General features: G+C 40.8%; 1 protein-coding gene across 16 annotated transcripts in view; it reads right to left on the reverse strand.

The window, feature by feature from the left end:
* MYO18A (myosin XVIIIA) overlaps nucleotides 1–16,372 on the reverse strand; it is a 462,365-nt gene that overhangs the window by 329,864 nt on the left and 116,129 nt on the right. For 4 of the 16 annotated variants that reach the window (XM_089683009.1, XM_089683008.1, XM_089683005.1 and 1 more), the window contains exon 1: nucleotides 8,592–8,727. The exons of the other annotated variants lie outside the window; for them this stretch is intronic. The gene's annotated coding sequence lies outside the window, so the exon portion shown is untranslated. Of the gene's footprint in view, nucleotides 1–8,591; nucleotides 8,728–16,372 lie in introns of those variants that run through there. 16 annotated transcript variants of the gene reach the window in all.

Below are 16,372 nucleotides of genomic sequence, written 5' to 3' on the forward strand. Positions count from 1 at the left end.
GGCACAATGGACAGACTGTAGTTATAAGAAAAATGTATCCTACTTCATACTGGTTAAGCATTTTTAGTACAACTGTATTGGAATTCTCTCCAATCCACTTGGCTGCACCTTGCATTCACTTCTGATACAGTAGACAACAAAGCTCTCCTTGTCCGTTCTCTTACATCATCACTTCCCGGTGACAAGAAAAGACTGTCTGAAGGAAAACCTCACTATAGGGGTCATGAGACAGAAAGGCTCAATTGCCAGGAGGAAATAAGAGTTGCAAACCCATGCCTTGTGATGGACGGCAGCAACAGTAAACAGACAAACAGTAGACAGACTGCCTCTTTGCTTAAAAAAAAAAGTAAATTCCACAACTAAATAGCTCAAATGTTGGTAAGGTCTCCGGCATCCTGATTTACAAATAACCCCAAACACAGACAATGTCAAACCTGCAAAAATACAGTATATATTAATTCTAGAAACTAAATGAAAGGTTGTTTTAAGGGGAAGTGCTGCATAATTGTAAAAGTATAAAGCTATAATATATATCTGTGCAACGCTACACATCAATTTATATGTATCAATATTGTGAATATACCCAACAAACATGAAAGAAAACAAGAAAAAGTCCCAATGTATTTCTTCTTAAAAAATCCTTCACCCTGTGACCACCAGTGCTGCTAACACAGAGGCCCTTGAGCTGATCAGTTGCGGGAGCAGGTGGAGCGGTAGAGGAGGGTGCAGCTTTGCTGTCTGAACAGTGGACCTGTCACAAGGACCACACAGCCTGGAGTGTGAAGAGGGTCTGCTGCGGACCTGACCAGAGCAAGGAGGAGCAGGGACGGACTGTCACTGAGACACAGAGCCAAGCAAAGAAGAGAAATCCGGAGCAAGTGTGCTGGAGGTCAGAGCCAGCCTGAGTCTAAGCAGTCACCCAAAGCAGACTATGAAGTTCACAGCCAGCCAGCGGTCACCTGAAGCAGACCGTCCCTGCTCCTCCTTGCTCTGGTCAGGTCCGCAGCAGACCCTCTTTATACTCCAGGCTGTGTGGTCCTTGTGACAGGTCCGCTGTTCAGACAGCAAAGCTGTACCCTCCTCTACCGCTCCACCTGCTCCCGCAACTGATCGGCTCAAGGGCCTCTGTTTTAGCAGCACTGGTGGTCACAGGAAGAAGAATTTTTTTAAGAAGTAATACATTGGGACTCTTGTTTTTCTTGTTTTCGTTCATGTTTGTTGGGTATATTCACATTATTGATACATATAAACTGATGTGTAGCGCTGCACATAGATATATAATATAGCTTTATATTTTGATTTGCCCATATATGAGACAGGGGTTTGTGCTGTAGCAACTACTTATATCACTCTTGTTTAATAATTTAATTTCCTGATTCATAGTAGTGCGTAAGGTTTTTGTCACATTGTATAATTGTAAAAGTACCTCCTTCATTTAAAGATGCCTGTAGATGCAACCAGACAGAAATGGGCCACTTTTACAAAACCAGTCCACAGTATTCTAAGCATGATTTGGCCCCACAGAAAATGCAGTCCACATCCAAAATGCAATCAAAGTCGCACTACATAATCACACTGCAAATCGAGTCAAAATTCGCACCATAGTAGTATGAACCGAGCCTGACTGATAACAGGGGCAGGTTTCCCACTCAGCAGAAAATTCAGATAGCGAAAGCTGATTTGTGACTGCATACAGTTGTTTTGTCCTCCTAGTATATTTAAGTTACAGGTGGAGTAGATGAGCCGTCATCAACTGGCTTCTTACATCTCTTGGAGTCCCCAGCAGTAAGATCTACCTAGTTCCAGGCTCAGTTCCTTCCCAGCTTGGAGCTTCAGATCTCACTACCAACCAATAATAAGGCATATTTAGGTAGTTAAAGGGTATGTAAACCCAACATTTCATATTCCTGATATGTGCCTGCTGTACCATGTACTTGTATGATAGAGTATCCTGTTCTCTTTGTATTGTTTCCTCTGTATGAAATCCCTGGCGTTCCTACCAGTCCCTCCCTGCTCTCCCCCAATGATCAGACTTATGCTGACATGCCTCCTTCTGTATAGTAATTCATTGGGAAGATCGGTGTGGTCGTTTCTCCTCCCTTAGCTCTCTAAACTCCTTATACTGTTGAGAATACAGGGTATGTGATCATTTATTTAAAAAAAAAACCAAATGTTTTGCCTTTCATTTTTATTTTAACCTCTTAGTGCCAGCGCCTCCCAGCCCTTTAAGAGTTTCAGAAGCCAGCAGGCGGGCGGTGTTTTAGGGTCACCGTTGTGATTCGCCGTCACAGCAGTCACATGATCGGAAAAGGTCCTAATCGAAAGGGGAGATCGGGACCTTTCCGTTAGTCACAGACATATGTGCTGGGAGAGCACAGGGTGTGCGCTCTCAGTACATATGTATTTTCTAATTGCATGCAAATATGCGGCCGCTCTGCATCAAGACCCAGATGCTGAGAGACCACATATTTGCATGCGCTCGGCATCAAGGGGATAAACTGAATGGGTTGTTTTACAAGGTGAGGGTATACATATACTTTAAACTCTACTGCATCTGCCACAAATTGAAAACTTTGTTTGGGGGGGTTGTACTATAGCACAGTAATGTGACAATACCAAAAAAAATGTATAGAAAGCTCAACTGATAATTACTGCGCCTCAGAATAATTGACAAAAGGCAATCTCTTCACTAAGTGACCTAGAAAAGCAGAATGGAGTAGAACACCTCCATTGTGAGCAGCACATTTTACACATATCACAGACAGCTGCTGTAGTGTAGGGAGCCTGGCAGTTGAACAAACAAAAACACATTAGGCTGGGAACTAATTATTCCCTCTTGGATTGTACCAAATAATAAGCCTGGATTTTCTGTAGAGACTTTATATTCTAAGTACCAATACATGACACAAGTTTACAGCAAAAAGCCTACAACGCACTGGAAACGAGTAAAGTGTACTAGGGCCTGTGGTGTCCAAGGCCAAGCATCCATTACTAATATTACCACCATGGAGCTGGAACAATGGCTGTGGGTACAGGAGGTCTCCTATGAGGGTTATGTGTGATGGCACCAGGCCACAGTTCAATGAAATGTGATGGGGAAGCAATATCTGTATCGTTTTCGTAGCTAGGACACCAGATAAGGTTCATTTTGCTACTCCAGCAATAATTTTCCTAACTTTTTATTTTACGGTTTTGCTTTAGTACAATATATGACTATAGTGTTACAATGTATATTTTTTTTCAGTTTTAGATACAACAGGGTTTGAACCCCGTTTTTAGGGCTGATTGTGTTTCCTCTCTGGAGATTCGTCCCTCTATCTGTCCTATGACCACTTTCACCAGCACTCAAGATAAGTGAAAATCGAACATTTTAAATTGTCAGAAATAGAAGTGAAATCCTTCACTGGGGACACTTGATTCAGTGAAAAAAACAGTCTAACACCAGCCATAGATGGATCAAATCTCAGCAGGAACCGGCCAAAATTCAATCCATCTATGGGCAAGCAAGTTGTACTGAAGTTGATCCATTGGTCGATTTCAGTACAATCAGCCTGTTGAATTTCTTGCATGTAGTCACTGCCTGCAGCTGTAGCTCATTGTGTTCTGCTGGCAGGGAAGGCTCCACACGGGCAGAACACAGTAGAGCTGCGGGAGGGATTCAGAACACAGTCAGTGTCAGTGGAGGAATCAATCGACTTTCTTTCCTTGTATAATCTATGGCTTGCTTAAAGTGTTAGTTCACCTTTACCAGAAACCTGCCTATGCAGATAAGAGGCGTGTGTGTCTCTGACTAATAATAATAATAAGCTGAATAATACCCTTGCTATAGATGTAGGCCATTTATGTAACTCATGAAGCCTGACTGGAATACTCCCAGGTCATTGCTAAGATGTTGCCAAGTGAAGCCTAGTCATTACTGCTCACCTCTATCCATCACAGGAGTGAGCTGTTTCTCTGAATCAAAGCCCCTCATATGCTCTCTCCCCTGATGCAGTAGCTCTGAACTCCTGTGACGCTGAAGGTGAGTAATAATGACTAGGCCTCACCTAGCAACACCCTTAGAGTTTTCCAGTCAGGCTTTAGAAGGTATGTAAAAGGCCTACACCTATCACAAGGGCATTATTCATCTTTAGTCAGAGCTGCACAGTTTGTTTTTATCTACAGGCAGCCCTTACCTGCATAGGGAGCTTTTTGGTAAAGTTGAACTATCCCTTTAAGTAGGATTTAATTCACTTTTGGGAGATATTCACAAAAGACTGAACGTGAAGGAAACTCTCCTTGCCAGTACACAGATATAAAACAAAAATAGGGTTGATTTACTAAAAGAAAAACAGGCTGTTCACTTTGTAAGGGAATTTTTCCTTCGCTTAGTGAATGTGGTAGAAATTTGAAAAGATGCCCAAATCATATGCAAAAAAAAAAAAAAACAGTATATTGTATGCATACAATTGGATAATGGAAAGCAGCTGAGTTTCATTTCATTTACTAAGCAGAGTGAAAATTGCCTTGAAAAGTGAATAGCCTATTTGCCCTTAGCAGATCAGCCCCTATGACTGCGGTTTTAGCCAATCCCTATTATAACCAAAACTTGCAAAAAAAAACGTTTTGGCTTTAGATGCGGTTTATAAAACATGCAATTTTCAATTGGATTTTTTTTGTGTATTTTCAGTGATGCTAACCCAAGAATAGACCATTTATATAAAACCGGCCTACAGAACTGGAACTTTGTTGGCCACTTTTTCAAGTTGAGTCCACCATTAACCACTTAAGCTCAAGATTTTACCCCCTTCTTCATGACCAGGTCATTTTTTTTGCTAATCGGCACTGCCCTACTTTTACTGGCAATTGCAAGTTCATGCAACACTGTATTTGCATGCAATTTATATCATTTTTTTCACACAAATAGAGCTTTTTTTATATTTTGGTATTTGATCACCACTAGGTTTTTATTATACAAATGAAAAAAAGACAGAAAATTTTGAGAGAAAAAAAAGATTATAAAAAAAAATCTGACAAATAAAAAATAAAAGTTCTTCATAAATTTAGGCAAAAATGTATTCTGCTACATGTATTTGGTAAAAAAAAAAAAAAAAATCCCAGTAAGTGCGTAACTGGTTTGTGTGAAAGTCACAGCGTATACAAACAATGGCATATGTAACTGAATTTTTATTTATTTATTTTTTGTACTAGTATCGGCAGTGATCAGCAACCTTTAGTGGGACTGTGATAGTGCAGCAGGCAATCTCACACTAAGTGGGAACTGACTAACTGATCCTGACCTTGCTTCAACAAAGTTTAAGGGTGTGCACCACTTATGCAACCACATTATTTTAGTTTTTTATGTTTATTTCCCCCCCCTTAAAGATTTGTTTGTTTTTCAATTGAGTTGTACAGTTTATAGTTTACATTGAAAGGTGGAAAAAGTTCTGAAATGATTTATCTTTGTCTCATTTTTTTACATCACAGAAACCTGACATTTTACAGGGGTGTGTAGACTTTTTATATCCACTGTACAGACTGATTTTACTGTTGTGGGTCTAATAACACTTTATTCTCCCTGCTTTGCAGGGAGAAAAAGGAAAACAGCAAATGCCTGTCTGTATAGAGCCCTGTGTTGTTTGTCCTGGAAATAAATTATTGGCTGGAACCTGCGGACCGACTATAGCGAATAACAGCACAGGTCACACGTGTGCCCCCTAGCCAGAAATGATAGATCACGTACGTGTACATGATCTGGTGCAGCGGGGCTGCCCTGATGCAGTAAAACTGTGCTGGGTAGTCCAGATGTGGTTAATGCAATTTATGTGACATGTCCTGTAAAAAAAGATTTCAGTATTATCTGTTATCAAATTGTAGCAATAAGATTATCACTCCATCATTGCTATTATACACCTGAAAACTATATTTTTTTCGTATTTAGGAACATTTTCGTTATAAACGAAGATTGTTCTTGTTGCCCTTTCTCCTTCTGGGTTGTTTTCATGTTTCCAATCATGCGCGGTCTTGGTCACTCAATTCTTTATGGACTGATTGAATGAAAATCATTTGTTCTGTTACCTTACAAGAATTTTAGTTTTGTCCCTTCGGATAAATTCACATGAACGGTCTTGATCAGCTCTCGAAAGCTGTGTACTAACGATCAGATGTTAGGATGATGATGCCGAAAGTGTACCTCCCCCCCTCGATTTTCTCATTGTGTGTACTAGGCATTCGTTTTATATTCTCCTCCTCAATCTCATGCTGATCCTATAGGAAGGAAAAACACTTCAAACTGCCTACAAGCCAGGAGATCCTCAGACCAACTAAGGCAATTCATTCATTCCCAAAGTCCAGCTCAGGAGTATTAACAGATTCTGACTGCCAGGACACTCGAGATAGGATGTCTGGTTTACATGGGTTAGTCAAACAACTTTTCTTATCTAATGATGTAAGAGGTACAGAGCTTTATAAAGGATAATAGGAAAATAGTGGGCCAAGGATTTGCACTTATCCAAAATACCAAATGTGTGAACAAGTCCCTGGGAAAGCAGTTCCTTTTCATATTGCTGTTTATGAATACACAACCTTCTTTTATTAAAGCAAATTTTTATATTAAAAAAGCACAAGTAAATTTTCAAGGAACCTCTAATGCTTACATTTACCCTTTATTATACTTAGAGCACCCCAGGATCCATAAAACATTTGGCCCTCTTATATACTCTTATATTATATAAAGTCAACAGCAGACACCCCATCACTTCCAGGCACACAAGCTTTACTATTCTCACAAGCAATGGTGGTCAGTAAAACTTAAAGGAATAGGACATTTGTTGACTTTAGGAAGCATATAAGATCAGTTTGGGCTTTTGGAGGACCTGGGGTGTTCCAAAGGAGGTGAATAAGTACATACTGCCAGTTTACATATACGAAACATTCTGCACTATAATTTTCTCAAAATCTGGTGCAGCTTTCCATGGTAACCAATCAGCTTCTAACATCAGTTTGTTCAATAAATAAATAAATAAATAAATAAAAATGGAAGCTGATTGGTTTTCCATGCACAGCTGGACCAGATTTTGCACTCCCCAGCTTTAGTAAATCAACCCCCACATATTATGCAGGCCATACATGGGTCAAATTCCAAAAAATCTTCTTTTGAAAATCGTAACTAAGAATTTTCTTTCAAAATTTGCACCATTAGTGGGCCTCAGCATTGGCCGATTTTCACGTGGCCATCGAATTTGGGTGATCAGGCATGTTGTTAATTTTTTTAAAAGCATACAAATTTCTAAATCAATGATGGGAGAATCATGTAAGAAATAGAGTTGAAAAATAAATGGGCATGGGATGTGACCTGAAAAGAAAAGATGATTCTTTTCTGTAGCAACATGAGTGAAACTGAAGGCTTGGTTGGTCGAATTTCAAAATAAACGGTGGCACTATCGCATTATAAAACGCACAAAATGTCCAATTTTCTAAAGAAAATTTGTTCAGAATTCAATCCATGTATGGCCTGCATTAGTCCCTGTTCTCCTCTATGTAATGTGGCAACAAATGTGCACAGATGCGTATTATTTGTTTTACATGCGTTGTGTCTAGCAACCCTTCCGACCGAATGGGATGCCCAACAAAAAGAAATATTAATTTGCACAAGTTCTTGCACAGATGTAAACGGGGATGGGGAAACTCATGGTCATAAAATAATTAAGTCATGGCAATTGTTTGCATTGAAGTCACACAATCCTAACATTAGGTATGCAGTGTACAACAGAGGAAGAACATGTATAGGTGCTGTGGAGCTACAAATCCCAGCACACCCTGAAAGATCATAGAGGGAACTTGTTTCAAATGCAAGAGAGCTGCCTATTGCTTCTTTAACACAACTATAGCTGTAAAAGTAATATATTTTGGTTAATATATATATATATATATATATATATATATATATAGAATAAAAAGCAGCCTTTACTAGGTTAGATGGAAATCTTGCGTAATGCTAGTCTGTCCAACACACAATTTTTGCTAGGAAACAAAGTTCCCCTCCCTTCCTTTATGTCCCCATTTTTAAAAAGGCAAAAAAAAACAAAAAGTAAAGTATCTAAAAAGACAAGCTTATGCTTCACGTACATAACTACCTTTTTCTTATAAAGTATCAACAGGTATACAAACTACATATTTTCCCTTTAGTGACTCAAAACAAAACTAAATCCAAGTGTAAATAAGTTTCAAAGCATTATTCGTTCAATGAGCCCTAATCAGTAGCTGTATAAATATTTACAAATACTAAGACTTCAGTGATTATTAGGATTTCTGTCAATAATCAGTGGGAAACAGTTTTAACAATGTGATCAGGTATAAAAAAAAACAAACTGACCTTGTCTTCCTAAAATGCAATATCAATCTGTTCATGGTATTACACATGGGCCTGCCATAGACAAGAGCCAGGTCTAAGAATAGCCCACGTCTACAATCTGGGCCTGATTAGAAAATCTACTGTCTGCCAAGTTTATTTAGTCTAAAAACACAGTGAAAGTTTCTGAAACTTGGGTAGATCAGAGCTTTGGAGTCACAGCAGAGCAATCGTCCCAGTTAGATCATTATTTGCACCTTACCGCAGCCCAGGGAAAAGGAACCTTAGAGGAGAAGAGAGAGGGTGAGACAGGCAGAGCTTTCCAGCTACCAGAGAGAGAGAAAGCAAACGAGGCACTGAAATGTGAGAGCAGGCCTATGAGTCAATTTCCCCAACGCTGCAGCTCCAGTCAGGGGACAGCTGCACTGATACAAACCTCCTAAATATAGCCGAGGAATGCCAGGGGGGAGAGCAGGCTGAATGTGTCCTGTACTTGCTGGGTCCTACCCACCTTGGTCTACCAACAACCAGAAGGAGTAACGGCAACAGGCGGTTTACTGTAGGTATAGATGGCACACAACATGAAAGTTCACAGAGGAAGGAAATGACAAGGGAGCGCGGAGTTTTGTGGTCAGGTTCACTGATCGCACTGACAAGTGACAGTACAGTAGGTAGTACTGATACTTGTGATGAAAAGACTGTTTTTGTGGTTTTGTGTGCAAGAAATTGCTGCTGTGTGTATTTTTATCATTTCTTGTGTGCAATGTTATTTCATAAAATGTAACTAGTTTCCAATGATTGAAAATGGTATCCATGATTATATATGCTAACATCTGAAGGTAAATTATATGGACATCATTTATTATTTCCGGTACTTATATAGTATAGCACTTATTCCAGTTCCAAATGACTGGATTCAGGTGATACAATCACCTCCATTGCCACAGGTGCAATCAAGCACCTAGGCATGCAGACTGCTTCTACAAACATTTGTGAAAGAATGGGTCGCTCTCAGGAGCTCAGTGAATTCAAGAGTGGTAACGTGATAGGTTGCCACCTGTGCAATAAGTCCATCCATGAAATTTCCTTGTTACTAAATATTCCACGGTCACCTGTTAGTGGTATTGTAACAAAGTGGAAGCAACTGGGAAAAACAGCAACTCAGCCAAGAAGTGACAGAGTGGGGTCAGCACATGCTGAAGCGCACAGTGCGCAGAAGTAGCCAACTGTTTGCAAAGTCAAACTTTGTGTGGCCTTCAGATTAGCACAACGGTAAGTAGAGAGCTTCATGGAATGCGTTTCCATGGCCAAGAAGCTGCATCCAAGCCTTACATCACCAAATGCAATGCAAAGCGTTGGATGCAGTGGTGTAAAGTATGCCGCCACTGGACTCTAGAGTAGTGGAGACGTGTTCATTGGAGTGACGTGGGAGAATGTCACTAATACACCGAGGATCATCAATATGGGTCCAAAAGTTTTAATGAACGATCACATAGTTACAGCAAGGCAACGTTTTAGAGTCTCGCAGGACCCCTTCATCAGGTATGTGACGTCACATGCCTGATGAAGGGGTAATGCGAGACTGGTGGCATCTTATGGCACTTAAATTTCTATTCATTTGCAGTAATAATAAAAATAACAGTTTCAGGTTTTGATGATTTAATTCTGCGGGCTTTAAATTTTGGGGGGGGGGGGGGGGCAGGGTGCAAGTAGCTGGTCTTGCCTAGGGCGCAAAATAGTCTAGCACTGGCCCTGGATTATTTCTCCCACTGACATCAATGATGGGGCACCATTCCTCCTCCTATTAACCACAGGTGGTATGTAACTGACTACTAACCCTGCGACAATGTTTTTTTCCCCACTGATGCTGGGCCTGAGACATTTTCTAAACCTCGTTGTGTGAATGGTGACCATTCAGGCTACGGTGCATGAGAAATCTGGGTTCTCACTATTGGACTCTGGTGGCAGTATGGATTCCACTCCATAGGGATTATTTATTTACCATAAACCCATATTAGGGCCAGATATTTATCTACAGACACTATCTGGGTTCACAACACCTATATCAGCACAGTCTCCTCTTTATAATCCCCCACCCCCCATTCTGAAGTACTTTGAGTGAATCTATCCTGTGTGGTTTACATGTTTCCCACGTGCCATTATACCTCAATACAATGCTTTTGAACACCTCTCTCCTGAAGAAGCATTAAGTGAAATGCATTGAGATATAGAACTCCTCCACAGCACATATTGTGATTACTAAATCTCTATATCCTATAACCAGATTTTAAGGCTCGGAAGGTATAAGAGCCATTGTCGACCCTTAAGTTAAATTCACTGCATCATGATGCTGTGGAGGGGTCTTTAAGGGTTGTGTTCAGAGGGAACTTATATTTATGTTTTGTACATTGCTATTAATGATCGAGAGGCTATTATTGCATTTTTATTAAGCCACTTCTTGTCCATAGGCCTAATGTTAATAAAAAAAATGGATTTTAGCAGATGTGTGTGTAATGAACTCTGAGGGACTATCCACCTTAAAAATCTCACAAACTTCTGTTCTCCTCAGTTTTGAGAAGGTATTATTTATTTGCTGTGAAGTCTAACATACAAGACGTGCTGAACATCACTACAAATCTTTTGGTAAGTGACACTGTTCATACATACACATTCTCACCAGCCTATTTAGGCATTTAACTAAAGTTCAACTTGAAAGGGGACACGAATGGACAAAAGATGCACACAACCTAAAGCAAGTTGTATTGGACATTGGGGTCATGTTTGAACTCCTCCATTATGCTAGGGCTCACATTCATCAAGTAGCAACAGACACTGGCATGACCAGATTTGTATTGCATTCAGTGCATGAAAAGTGGAATCATCAATCGTCAGAGGCTTTCCTGGTAGGATCTCCGCAACAGCAACCCAGACAAGTTTTAGCTGAAAGCTTTACTTACAGTTACATAATGTCTGGCGTAGTGTTTCTTTTAGAAATGTAAATAAGTCTATAGTAGATATAAGACTTGTATTATCCAACCCGACACAGACTGATAAAAGTAAAAGACTTTAATAAACACACTCACATCTGGGAAATGTGCAACAGATATTTGGCAGCAAACAATGATTGAATTTATTTTAATACACCCAGGAATGCTCTGGAGGCATCTTCGTAATACTGTAATTTATTTCTGGATTGCTGTGCGAGTAAAAACCATATGGATCAATGAGTTATTGTCTAGAAGAGATGATAGCATAATAAACTGCTGCCCGAGGCACAGACAGATAACACTTGACAGCATCATTCCCTGCCACAGATGTCTCCCACTGGAGCAGCAATAATTATTGACACTGAAATACTTGTCACAATGTAGACTTCATCAATGACCACTACATTTATTACAGTGTTTACACCTTTACTGCTGTGGCTCAGGGATATAGCAACTTCCTGTGCTGGCCGTATTAGCAAACTACATTTGGACCAGTCACAGAATTCTTATAAACTCAGAGCATGGAGAGAGAAAGAAGAGCAAGTGGGGTCGTGGAAGAGGGCGTGCGAAAGAGAAAGAGCGAGCAAGAAAGAGTGGGCGAAAGAGAAAGAGCAAGCAAGAGAGAGCGGGCGAAAGAGAGCACGAGCAATAGAGTGAGAGACCAGTCACACAACAGAATTCTTATAAACTCAGAGCATGGAGAGAGAGAAAGAGGAGCAAGTGGGGTCGTGGAAGAGAGCAAGAGAAAGAGGGCAAGCAAAAGACGGTGAGAGAAAGAGGGCGAGAAAGCAAGAAAAAGGGCAAGCAAAAACGGGTGAGAAAGAGGGCAACCAAAAGAGGGTGAGTGAAAAAGGGCGAGAAAGCGAGAAAAAGAGGGCGAGAGAAAAAGGGCAAGCAAAAACGGGTGAGAAAGAGGGCGAACAAAAACAGGTGAGAAAGAGGGCGAACAAAAACAGGTGAGAAAGAGGGCAAGCAAAAATGGGTGAGGAAGAGGGCAAGCAAAAATGGGAGAGAAAGAGGTCGAGCAAAAAAAGGCGAGAAAGAGGGCTATCGAAAGAGTGCAAGAAAGCGAGAAAAAGAGGGCAAGAGAAAAGGGCGAGCAAAAACGGGTGAGAAAGAGGGCGAGCAAAAACGGGTGAAAAGAGGGCAAGCAAAAACGGGTGAGAAAGAGGGCGAGCAAAAACGGGTGAGAAAGAGGGCGAGCAAAAACGGGTGAGAAAGAGGGCGAGCAAAAACAGGTGAGAAAGAGGGCGAGCAAAAACAGGTGAGAAAGAGGGCGAGCAAAAACGGGCGAGAAAGGGGGCAAGCAAAAATGGGCGAGAAAGAGCGAGCAAAAACGGGCGAGAAAAAGGGTGAGCAAAAACGGGCGAGAAAAAGGGTGAGCAAAAACGGGCGAGGAAGAGAGCAAGCAAAAAAGGGTGAGAAAGACGGCGAGTGAAAGCGGGCACAGAAGAGAGCATGGGAGAAACAGAGCGGGAAAGAGCGCAAGAGAAAGAGCGAAAGAAAGTGAGAGAAAAAAAGCTAAAAAAAATAAAGAGCGAAAAAGTGTGAGAAAATAAAAGAGAGAGAGAGAGAGAGAGCTAGAGGGGAAAAAACAGAGAGAGGAGAACTAGACAGAGGGAATAAAAAAAGGAACAAGAAAGATGGGATGAAAAAGAGAAAGACAGAGAATGAAAGGGGGGAGGGAGAAGAAACAGAGAAAAAGAGAGACAGTGAGAGAGAGCATGCAAGAGAGGGAGGACAATGCAGCCAATTCATTGGTTTCTGTAATTTGTTTTCCATTTTTTTTTATCTTAATTATAAAGCTCATTTATGCTCCTTCTGCTTACTATGAGTGTTTGTCTCCAAGTGTTGGCCATGAACAGTTGTCAGTGTACACACACTATGTCCTACCTATACAGCAGCTGTGTACACAGACCTACACACCAGCACTGAGCACAATAATAATGTTGGGTGGTCTGTGCTGCTCCTTTACCACGAAGAAGCAACAGTGGATGGAGAGCCTGCTGTCCCTTTATTAGAGACATGTAGGAGTATGTTTGGTGCAATGTGAATAGTGTGAGATCACAAGGAGAACGCTACAGAACATTATTCTAAGAAGTAGAATCAGTCCAATCACTCATATCATCGATAATACATGTCTAGTTTAGAAAACGGCCTATTTTCTGTATGAATACATGCAGTATTCCCCTATACAGTGTGCAGCAACGTGGTGGGTGGTTTTAAAGGGTCTCTCTAAACATCTCTCTGTTTTGGATGGCTAACAAAAGGCAGAACTCTATCCATTGGTGTTTCTGAAACTCTGCAGAGATCTCTACACCTGAATTTTCAGCTTTGTCTACCTGCCTAAAATATTCCATGTTCAATCAATATTTTATTATGATTAAAATTGGAGGATGGGAAGTAAGACTCTGAGGGGGCAGAGCCAGAAATGTGGCCAGATAATAAGACCCCCACCATTCATCAATGATACATACAGCAGTTTTGGGCGGAGTAGTTCTACTGAGGACCTTCCAAGCAGATGTCTTCCCAGACACAGGCAGAGTGTGCCATCTTGTGGCCAAATATGGGCAATGCAACAGAACTTACATGTAAAATTGTTTGCGAAGCTGTCATTACTGTTAGGGTACATACAGCAAACATTTCTCAATGGATCAAAATATTTATACTATGTTAAAGTAGTCTGCAATTTGCAGTAAATCAGAAAAGAAACCACAACTAATGTTCGTTCTCTAAACCAATACAAATCTAATGAGCTGCACAGCTTTAAAATTCACAATGCATATATATCAGGAAGACATACAAGGGTTAGACAAAAAAATTGGAAACACTACATGATTTGCAGGTGTGAAAGTAATTACATGTTTCGCATTGAAAGTGGAAGTAACATTCTTTTGCTTCCACTGCGTGATGAGACATCTAGCTAACAGGTGGGACAACTCACTTTCAATATTCACTGAGTGTGCTGCTAGTAATACGGAGTCATGTCAGAGTTTACAGAGCTTCAAAAGAGGGAAAATTGTTGGTGCGCTTAGCTGGTGCCTCTGTGACTGAAGTTGGCAATTTATTTGCGGTGTCGCGAGGTACAGTATCAAAGGTTACGATGGCATATACAGTGTGCCAGGGTTTTGAGGGACTGAGATTGAGCTCTGCGGTCATGTTTGCAGAACTTGTTTTCTTATTCCGGGTTACAATCCTGTGCAATGTCCTTTTGTCTCTTTCGGAATGCTGATCATGTCAACCGCACGTATGCTTATCAGACAACGTTTTCCCGGAAACTATATATGCCGCCATAACCTTTGATATGGTACCTCGCGACACGCCAAATAAATTGGCAACTTCAGTCACAGAGGCAGCAACAATTTGTCCTCTAAGTACAGTACACCTTCTCAGCTTGATTAAAACCAACTGCCCCCTAGGGAAAAAGATAAAATGGTCACAGGCAACCAGCTAAAGACACAATTGAAATACATATATTTAAAGGATAAGTATAATTCTCCTCTATGCCCCTTTGCCTTGACCTAACCCCCCCCCCATAGATGCATACTGACCTTAATCCAGAGACCACAGAATCCTGCACATTACAGCCCTATACACTTCTATGAGGCGGTCTCCTGTCATTTCTCTTCATCTCTAACTTTAGCACCAGGGGCGGACTGACAACTCATGGGGCCCCCGGGCAATAGGATCATGGGGCCCCTGTGTCCTTGCCCAAACTCAAAAATGCCTATGAAAAGGGTACCAGGGGCATTTCATGGGGCCCCTTACTGACCCCGGGCCCTCAGGCAGTGCCCGGGTTTCCAAATGGTCAGTCCGCCCCTGTTCAGCACAGAGATAGAAGTCTATGGGGTAGTATTGCAGACTAAGGTTGAGACTAGAATGCAAACAAAGTTTGTTTGTCTTTCTAATCATTAGTGGGTGGAACTGGCGTTTGTTTTCGACTGCAGTGATGAGAAAGTGGTTTTGAAGGAACAGGATGGAACTTTTTTCTCAAATGAACAAATTTCTAACAATTTAAGTGGTTTTTGTTTTGTAAAGTCCATTCATTCCAAAATCATATGTTAAAAGCAAACAAAATCTTTTGAATGACATTCGAATATTGTGAGAATGTTCTAAGAATTTTCATACAAATTTTCCTAAGACTTTTCTTCAAAATTCTATCCATCTATTGCAAGCTTTACAGTGCTTGATTGAAGTAAATATGTTTCTGAGGAGGGGGAAGGTGGGTTCAGTGAGGTCAAAAGGGGCCAAAAGAATAAGTGCCTTAAATGTCTTAAGTCAGCCATACAATGATCGAACGTCGGCTGGTTCAGCAGGGACAGGCCAATTTTGGATCCAAGTATGGGCAACCCTAATTCTACACAAGTAGCTCTATTGATCAACTTGAGTACAAACAGCCTGTAATGCTGGCAAGGGTACAAGCAGTTTTCTTTCCTTCAACCTGTGGTGGAAGGAAAGAAAATTGCATAATCTATGGACTGTCTTAAAGTGTACTTATCCTTTAAAAGATTTTACCTGCTGAAGGAATTGTAATTCTTTTTACTCTGGTTTGAGATTTGTATACCCCAGTAAACCAGAGCTTAGTGACAACGTTTTTGTACAGCAGTGAAAGAATATGTACACCCAACATTTCATATTTCAGATATGTTCCTGCTGTAACATGTACTTGTAGGAAAAGTATGTTGTTCTTTTTGTATTGCTTCATTTGTGTGAAATCCTGGGTGTTCCTGCCAGCCCCTCTGCTTTCCTATTACAAACTGACTACATAGGCATGAGAGCACAGTGTGGTCAGTTCTCTAGCTGTGCTGGAACTCTGCCTGCTCTCCTCCAATGATCATACTTGTTCTGACAACTTCCATGCACAGCAATTCCTGGGAAGATCAGTGTGCTGCTGTTTCTCCTACCTGAGCTTCTTATGCAGCTATGAACAGAGGGTACGTGATCACTTATTATATATACCCTTTCCCCCTTTTTTTAATGTTTTTTTATGTGTACATAAATGGTTTGCCTTTCATTTCTATTTTAAACCGAATGGATTGTTTCACAAGGTGAGGGC

The sequence above is a fragment of the Staurois parvus genome, unplaced genomic scaffold, assembly GCF_062004578.1.
Source record: "Staurois parvus isolate SC_StPar_1 unplaced genomic scaffold, SC_StPar_1.0 ptg000299l, whole genome shotgun sequence".
In the NCBI taxonomy this organism is placed as follows: Eukaryota; Metazoa; Chordata; class Amphibia; order Anura; family Ranidae; genus Staurois; species Staurois parvus.